Source organism: Myotis davidii, unplaced genomic scaffold, assembly GCF_000327345.1.
Source record: "Myotis davidii unplaced genomic scaffold, ASM32734v1 scaffold642, whole genome shotgun sequence".
NCBI lineage: Eukaryota > Metazoa > Chordata > Mammalia > Chiroptera > Vespertilionidae > Myotis > Myotis davidii.
Genome location: NW_006293957.1, coordinates 184,797 through 192,986, shown reverse-complemented (window position 1 = coordinate 192,986; position 8,190 = coordinate 184,797). Strand labels below are relative to the sequence as shown.

Below are 8,190 nucleotides of genomic sequence, written 5' to 3'. Positions count from 1 at the left end.
CTCAGTGGATAGAGTGTCAGCCTGCGGACTGAAAGGTCCCAGTTCGATTCCGGTCAAGGGCATGTACCTGGGTTGCGGGCACATCCCCAGTAGGAGATGTGCAGGAGGCAACTGATTGATGTTTCTCTCTCATTGATGTTTCTAACTCGCTATCTCTCTCCCTTCCTCTCTGTAAAAATCAATAAAATATATTAAAAAAATACATCCCATAAAGAACTCACTTACAAATTTTGTGTAGAAGATACTCTGTTAACGTAATAGGTGCTTTGGAGTTGCTTTATCTTCTGCTGCTGAGACTACCCATGGCTCTTCTGTTGCTCACTAGTCGTCGTCCTCATTCTGCCTCCTACATTCACTCACACAAATATTTATACAGGTTTCTTAAGTTTATATAAAATGAAATCGTAAAGAATTGGTTTCTTTGGGGGTATAGAACTTCAAAGCAGAAAAAACACTCAAGAGAAATACTACTTATGGAGTAATTTCTAATACTGGATTGGAGCTTAAGTGCTTTTCACGCCTTACCTCATTTAAGGTGACAATCCATATGAATTTAGTATTTGGAATAAGATATATGATTGTCAGTCATTCCATAAAGCCTAGATGAGTGCTGGCTCTATAGGATAAATTAACCTTCATTTTTTTTTAAGGCTGTAGTATAGCAGTGATGGTGAACCTATGACATGCATGTCAGAGGTGACACGCGAACTCATTTTTTTGGTTGATTTTTCTTCGTTAAATGGCATTTAAATATATAAAATAAATATCAAAAATATAATTCTTGCCGAAACCGGTTTAGCTTGAAATATCAAAAAATTTCTATATGTGACATGGTACCAGAGTTAAGTTAGGGTTTTTCAAAATGCTGACACGCCGAGCTCAAAAGGTTCGCCATCACTGGTCTAGAGAGTCAGTTGTTTTGAGTGATGAAAAATTAAAGGAGTTCAGTCCACAGGCCAACACTCTATCCACGGAGCCAAACCAGCTAGGATAGGAGTTCTTTTTAAGGTGAGTTTCTCTTTCCAGAATATGAAAGTCAGTGTCATTGTGGACATTGAATATGTTGTTTACTGAATTCTATAATTTTCAGTTGTTTTTACAATTATTTTGGGGCCTAAATTTATTTATGATGTGTTAGGTACTTTTACCTCTTCACTTTTGGAATGTGAATGTATAATTGCATTTGAGCTAGAGAAATATTGGATTTTTATCTGAATATTGATTTTAAAAAAAGGTTTTTGGCCATAATATTAAGTTAGCATTTGATAACTGTTTGTACCAACGAGTAATACAGAAATTGAAAATGAAAAATCTACCTAAAAAAAGTAGATCTATCATATGATCCAGCAGTTTCACTTTTGGGTATTTATCTGAAGTAAATGAAATTACTATCTCAAAGAGATTACCTGCATCCCCATGTTCATTGCAGCATTATTTACAATAGCCAAGACATGGAAACAACCTAAGTGTTCACTGATGGATGACTAGATAATGAAAATGTGAGATATGTAAGCATATGTGTGTGCACGCACACATATACACACAGACTGAAATATTATTCAGCCTTAAAAGGAAGGAAACCCTGCCGTTTGTGACAAGATATGAAATAAGTCAGACAGAGAAAGACAGATGCTATAAGGTCTCACAAAACCGAGAGCATAGAAGCAGAACAGATTGGTGGTCACCAGAGGCAGGGGTTGTAGGGGCTGTGGGAAATGGGTAATGGTGGTCAAAGGTACAAATTTCAGTTATGAGATAAATAACTTCTGGGGATGTAGTGTACTATGGTGACTATAGTTAACAATATTATATGTTGAAAATTGATGAAAGTAGATTTTAAAAGTTCATATTAAAAAAAGTTCTCATAACAGGAAAAAAATACTGTAACTATGTGAGAGGATGGATATTAACTAAACTTAGTGTGATAACCATTTTGCAATATATACCTGGTACAAATATCAAATAATTATATTGTACAACTTAGACTAAGAACAATGTTCTATGTCAATTATATCTCAGTAGAACTGAGGAAAATATATTCCCAGATAAAATGTTGTGGCTGCTATTTTATTTTAAGGTATTGGTAAAGGGAAAGAAACCAGGGAAATTTTGGAAGTCAAGTTTTATATTATGAAAATCCAACTTAGTGATTTATACATACTTAGAAACAGTATGATGATCTATGACCAGAATGTGGTTTCCGGTAGGAGTGATTGATTTGTAGATGAAGGTAGAATCTGCCCATGCTTTATTGCTCTTGGTGTTCAAACTCTGATCCTATTGCCTGAGTTCTTGCAATTGTTCTTTTAATTGGGAATTATAGTGCATTTCTCCATAGAAATAGTACTCTTAGTTCTAGTTATTCATTCATTAAATATTTTTAGCTCTTGATAGAAGACAGGTACTCTGTTATGTACTGTTTATGTTTATAAAAGTACAAAGGTAAAAAACAAAGAATGACACAATTCTTAATCTCAAACAGCTATTATTTTATTAGATACTAGAGGCCCGGTGCATGACATTTGTGCACTGTCGGGGTGGGTAGGTCTCTCAGCTCGGCCTGTGCCCTCTCACAGTCCAGGACATCCCCCTCTTAGTGCTGCTGTGGAGGCTGGGCGGCGCTCCCCCTGTGGGAGTGCACTGACCACGAGGGGGCAGCTCCTGTGTTGAGCATCTGCTCCCTGGTGGTCAGTGGCGTCATAGTGACTGGTTGTTCCGCCGTTCAGTTGATATGCATATTAGAGTTTTAGTATATAGGATTAGAGACCCACTGCATGAAATTCATGCATGGTTATGGTCCCTAGGCCTGGCCGAAGATCAGGGCCAATCTGTGGGGTGACTGGTGGGTGATTGGAGGGGCCCCTGCTGGCACCCGCCTTGGCGGGCCGCTGCGGGCCGGGGCAGCTCCTGCATTGAGCATCTGCCCCCTGGTGGTCAGTGCACATCTGCCCCCTGGTGGTCAGCTCCTGCATTGAGCATCTGCCCCCTGGTGACTGGTGGGTGATTGGAGGGGTCCCTGCTGGCACCCGCCTTGGCGGGCCCCTGCGGGCCGGGGCAGCTCCTGCATTGAGCATCTGCCCCCTGGTGGTCAGTGCACATCATAGCCACCAGTCATTCTGCTGGTTGTTCTGCCATCCAGTCGATTTGCATATTAGGCTTTTATTATATAAAATGAGCGCACAAAAGAAGTGGTTGAAAGTTTCCTAATATGATTATATTTATTCCTTTCTTTCTCCATGGTTCTTGGGTACTTATGAATTAAGTTGGCCTTTGTATATTGTCCAGAATTTCAACTTTATTTCATAATTTTGTTATCTCAAGTTTTATAATGAAGTATAACTGAACTTGGAGAACACAGTCTGTGAATAAGTTTGAGACTTGACCTATTTAGAAATGGTCAAATACTTGTCTTAACATTCCTGAGTTAATGTATAGTTGGTATGAAGTTTTCAATTCTAATTGCTGACTTGCTTAGTTAGTTGATTGGTCATAATCAAGAAAAAACTGTTAGAGAAAGGAGGATGGCCTGAGTAGTTTTTCAGGGACTGTCAATTTTTCAGTACAATAAACATCTTTATAGACATTAATGTTATTTTTATTAATGTTATTTCTGTTTCTCATGGATAATCAGAGAGTTTCTCTTCCTACCCCTTTTTTAGGAGATATATGTGAAAGGGTTAGAGGCCTTAGGTTTGAGTAGACAAAGTAAGCATTCCAGTGAGTTCTTTAGTATCATTGTGACAATTGAATTGAATGATTTGATATAAAAATAATTTTAGTTTTTAACTGTTAATAATATTTGTATCTAGCATTACTATAAGTGCTTTATGTTCATTTCTGATTAAGTCTCACAATAACTCTATGACAGAGAGACTGTTATACCCACTTGACAGACTAGGAGCTGAAGCACAAAAATCCATGGATTTCTGCTATTGGGGTCATGCTTTTGGCAAGAATTATGATAGCAGAAGTGTAATGTCACTTCTGTTTTGCTCCCCCCGCTGTCCGGCCAAATTTATTTGTTTTTTGTTATCTTTTTGCTTTGCAGGACAAGTTTGTTAGTCTTCTAGGTTCACAGAGGTCAGATTTAGTTGCCAAGGTAGGTTTTATGTCTTTGGGAAATCCTTAGGTACCTTATGTCTCTGTCTTCCACATTCTTATTTTCATTTTTTCAGAGTTACAGTTTAACGAGTTAAGCAGTTTGTCAGGGATTGTTCAGACAAACAGTAATTCTCAGTCCTCACCTTATTTCCCCTTCTCAGAGGTTACCATTCTTAATTCTTAGCTGTTTTCCTGTGATTTTTCAAGTAACATATGTGAATTGATGTTACCGAGTTTTCAGTTTAGGACATTGTTTACATGTTTTCGGTGTCCTTACCACTAACTGAATCCAAGATTTTCTGCCCGTTGCCCACACTTCCTGTTTTCTCTCACCTCATTCACTGTCAGGGTCATCCTGCTGCAGAAGCCCCTTCGAAGCAAAGTGCCCCGTCCCATCCTGTCTGTGGCCTCCCAGTGCCGCTCTCAGGGTCGGAATTCTCTTTCTCTTCTCTGTCCTGAGTCTTCCTTTTCTTGGTTTACTCCCACATTTTGCTGAAGTAGGGGTGAATGGGAGGCAAAGTATTTGATACCTTGCATTTCTGAAAATGCCTATATTTTCTTTTGAAACTTGATTAATAGTTTGGCCTGTCAATGTATAATTCAGATTGGGGATCGTTTCCCTTCAGAATTTTGATTTTGTTCCATTGTCATCTAGTTTACACTGTGACTGATCGAAGTTCAACATCATGATTTTTCATCTCTTGCTACCTATTTCTTTATGTCTGGAAGCTTGTAGGATCTTCTCCTGGCTTCCACTGTTTTAAAATTTCAAAAATATATGCTTTAGTATGGGTGTGCTTTTAAAACTCATTATACTGTGCATTCTGGGTTTTCAAATATTAAACTTACTTTGTTTAATTCTGGGACGTTTTCCTAAATTATTTCCTTGATTTTTCTCATCTCGGGTTTTGCCTCTGTTGAATTAATCTTGACTAGGCTTCCAATTTTTTAGGTGTGGTCCTAAAAGTTGATTGGAAGCTCTGAGCACATCTATGGGTTCATTGTGGGGTGACCTGAGTTTGCCATTTATTCGGGAGCCCTTGATATCTGCTTCTCATTCCTTTTTCCCTTTCTGAGAAGAGAAGTCTTAATCTCCTGCCTGGTGTGTGAAAGATGGTTCTCTGGGAGCTAAGGATTATATAATATATATATATAATCCTTCTGGTTTCATTAAGTCCTTCTCCCCATAATGTGCTTTGTGTCCCTCTGTTCAGAAATCGGCTTCAGAGAACAGTTGTCTTGCTGTGTTGACAGAGACATAAAACCAAGTGGAATGGGAGACACTGAGAGACTAAGCCATTTCCCAGAGAGCTTTAGTGGTCTCCTCCCCCTGTTTCTGGAGGTACTGTTACCAGTTTCTGAGCCTTTTGAGAGTTCTGTGGACTAAGTCAGGTTGGTTTTGGCTTTCTAACCCTGTGGGTTTAGGATTCAGCTTACATTGATCTTCTCTTAGTTACCATCTGCTTTCCAGCCTTTAAAGTTTTGTTTTTGCCTTAAAAATACCTTCTTGGCATTTTAGCACAGTTTTGAGAGGAAATGAAATTAAGTATGTGTGTTTAACCTTCGAGCTTTTCTCAGAACCTAGTTCTAGATTTTTTTTGTGTTTAAGCTTTTATTTGTCTACTCATTTTTTATTGTGAAATACATATGAAACTTATGAACCATTTTAAAGTGTATAATTCAGTATCGTTAAATACATTTACAGTGTTGCACCGCCATCACACTGTCTAGTACCAGAACTTGGTCATCTCTCCAAAAAGAAAGCCCATATCAAAGAAGCAGCCATCTCCTCTTCTTTCTTCCTGCCTGGCAACCGCTGCTCTGGTTCTGTCTCTGTGGATTGCCTTCTCTGGGTATTTTCTCTAAATGGAATCATACAACCTGTGGCCTTTGAGTCATATTTTCCCTTTGCATGATGTGGATTTCCATTGTGCAGATCACAGTCCATTTTGTTTATTCAGTCACCAGTTGATGGACTTCTGGTTATTTCTACTTTTCAGCTATTGTGAATAGTGCTGCTGTGAACATTTGTGTACAAGTTTTTGTTTGAACACTTGTTTCAATTCTTTTAAAGGTATTTAGAGAGGAAGGGAGAGGGAAAGAAATAGAACGTCAGTAATAAGAGAGAATGATTGATTGACTGCCTCCTGTACACCCTCTACTGGGGATCAAGCCTGCAACCCGGGCATGTGCCCTGACTGGGAATTGAACTGTGACCTCTTGGTTCATGGGTTGATGCTGAACCATTGAGCTACCAGCAGGACTCAATTCTTTTTAAAATTATTTTTATAAGAGTTTGAGTCAAACTGATGACATATATCAGGGGAAAAGATCTCAAATGCTCCAGAGAATCTTGTTTTCAGTTCTTTTGGGTATATACCTAGGAGTGAAATTGCTGTGGTAATTTTATGTTTAGCTTATTCAGGAACTGTTAACTGTTCTCCACAGCAGCTGCTCCATTTTACATTTCTACCAGCAATGTTCAAGAGCTTCAGTTTCTCCAGATCTGTGCCACCCCTTGTTATTTTCCTTTAAAAATTTATTATTATGACCATCCTAATAGGTGTAAACTGGTATCTCATAGTGGTTTTCATTCACATTTCCCTAATAACTAATGACATTGAGCATCTTTCTTGTTGGCCATTTGAATATCTCTTTTGGAGAAATGTTAACTGCTTTGTCCATTTTTAAATTGGGTTATTTGTCTTTTTGTTGTTGAGTTATAGGAGTTCTTTATATATTCTGGACTCTAGATAATCTTCAGATATACTTTGCAAATATTTTTCCCCTCTAGGCACTTTTCTGCCTAGAACAGTGGTCGGCAAACTCATTAGTCAACAAAGCCAAATATCAACAGTACAACGATAGAAATTTCTTTTGAGAGCCAAATTCTTTAAACTTAAACTATATAGGTAGGTACATTGTTATTAACTTAATTAGGGTACTCCTAAGGCTTAGGAAGAGCCACACTCAAGGGGCCAAAGAGCCGCAGTTTGCTGACCACTGGCCTAGAACACTTATATGCTATACTTGTGATATAAATTTGACAGAAATAGTATCATTCATGTATACTACTCCTGTTATTTGGAAAGATTGTATTTTAGGTCCTCCTAAAAAAGGGAGACTTTTTACTTTTATTTTTTTCAAAAACGAGCAAAAGCTTATTTAGAAAATTGCAGAGGTAAAAGAAGTGAGACATGGGAGAAGTGAGCCAGCTGGGCTGTGTGGACTCAGGAAACTAGTTACAGAGGCAAAAAAGGGCCCTTGGAACTTGGGAGAAAGAAATGAAGGGTATAAGTAACGGGGGCGAAGGAGAGGAGCAAGGACTTGGGCATGCTTGAGAGAGAGCGCTTGCACTGGGGAAAGCAGGGGGTGGGCAAAGGAGAGGGCGTGCCCCAGAGAGATCTGCACTGGGTCCTCCATCCTAAGGAATTTTAAGGCTGGGAATTTTAGGGGAGGTCCTAGGGGAGGATCTCAATAGAATCTTAATCAGCTTTCCAGGTGTGGCCTTTCAGGGTTGTCGTCTCCACTGATTGGCCAGTGCCAGGGCAGGGGTCATTAGTCATCATTGCTGGTCCTGATGTCAGCTGTGGCCTGGTGTCCGCCTGCTTGGCCTTGCTGCTTTTCGGGGTCTGGAGCTGAAACACAACTTTTGCAACAGCCTGTATGGACCTGGAGATTATGTATGCTATGTGAAATAAACTACCGTATTTGCCGGCGTATAAGACGACTGGGCGTATAAGACGACCCCCTAACATTCCACTCAAAATACAGAGTTTGTTATATACTCGCCGTATAAGACTACCCCCTCTTCCGCACACCTTCCACACACCAAATAAAAGGTAAAACAATATCAGATTTGATTTTAACATTTTAATTTATATTCAAATGCTTATGACATGCAGGAAAACTGTCACAAGGCTGTATGTAATCAAACATATACATAAAACAGTGCAAGTTTATTACCGGTAAACATACCGGTAATTCACTAAAGAAAACACACTCTATAGACTGGTACCGTAGATGCTTCTCAGGAACACAGGCAAGCAGCCCACAACCTAGAGGGACTGTCAATGATAGAAGAAAGAT

General features: G+C 39.1%; 1 pseudogene; it reads left to right on the top strand.

Moving 5' to 3' along the window:
* Positions 1 to 2,175: 2,175 nt before the first annotated feature.
* LOC107183783 overlaps positions 2,176 to 8,190 on the top strand; it is a 9,807-nt pseudogene continuing 3,792 nt past the window's right edge.